Raw genomic sequence first — 1,256 nt, forward strand, 5'->3', positions numbered from 1 at the left:
TCATTTGATTTCTTGACTGCTGCTTCCATGAGTGTTGATAGTTGATCCAAGAAGATAGTTGGTCCTTGACAACTTCAATCTTTTCTCTGTTGATAAAAATGTTGTTTTTGGTCCAGTGGGTGTGGTACTGTAGGATAAACAAACACTGGACCACAATGTCGGTTTGAACTGCAAGGCTGGTGATTCAAACTCACCAGCCACTCCTGGGAAGCACTATATACAGGGTCACTATGAGTCGGAACCAACTTGATGGCTCTTAACAACAGCAACAAAAAGAACTAGAGACCGGAAAAATTTTAACAGAAAAATGATGTTTCAAAGAAAAACCTCATTTCATCTTCTTTAGGTTAGTCTGGTGAAAAGAGATGGGGATAAGAGTCTTAGGATTCAATAGTGAGTAATTGTTATGATGACTAATTGAGACTGTTGCAGTTGTAAAAGTTTTATAACAAAAATGGGGGAGAAGTTAATCTTACAGTCCAGAAACAGAGGACCCTAGGCCCATCAAGGGAGAAAAGCACAAGCGGAATGTGGGACCTTATCCAGAGCAGCAGAGATACTAGAGATGGAGGCAGAGATGGGGACGTGAAGAGAGGGAGCAACTGAGGACTCTAGATTCATGGAATGAGAGGGAGTGAGAGCTGGTGGCCAGGAGGCAGGCTTGCAAAATGTACCCTTTGGTGATGTAAATTATTATATATGCCTGAGTGATTGAGTGTTTGTTTAGAAAGAAGGGGAAAAAAAAGAGCTAAAATGAATAGAGAGAAATACTGTTAACTAATGGTACATGGAGAGGATTATAATCATTGTAATGATTTGTTGAATGTAAAACTGATGATCTGCCCTGTAAACTTTCACTCAAATCACAATAAAAACTTTGAAAGAAGAGAAAAATCTCAGCTGTCATTAGAAGCAGTGAGAAGTCTGGCAGCTAAAGCACAGCTATGATGGGTATCTGCATTGTAGTCCATTTGACCTTCTATCTAAAACTTTTTTTTTTTTTTCCTTTTAAGTTCAAGAGAAGCAATTATCTTAAAAGTAAGTTATCATAAAAAAGTAAGCTCTGGTAGCATAGTGGTTACAATTTGGGCTGCTAACCTCAAAGTCAGCAGTTCGAAACTACCAACTGTTCTGCAGGAGAAAGATGAGGCTTTCTACTCCCATAAAGATTTACAGCCTCAGAAATGCTATACAGGGTCACTATGAGTCGGAACTGACTCCACAGCATGTATCCAGCCAACCAACCATAATCATCT

Source organism: Chrysochloris asiatica, unplaced genomic scaffold (assembly GCF_000296735.1).
Source record: "Chrysochloris asiatica unplaced genomic scaffold, ChrAsi1.0 scaffold00079, whole genome shotgun sequence".
Taxonomy (NCBI): Eukaryota; Metazoa; Chordata; class Mammalia; order Afrosoricida; family Chrysochloridae; genus Chrysochloris; species Chrysochloris asiatica.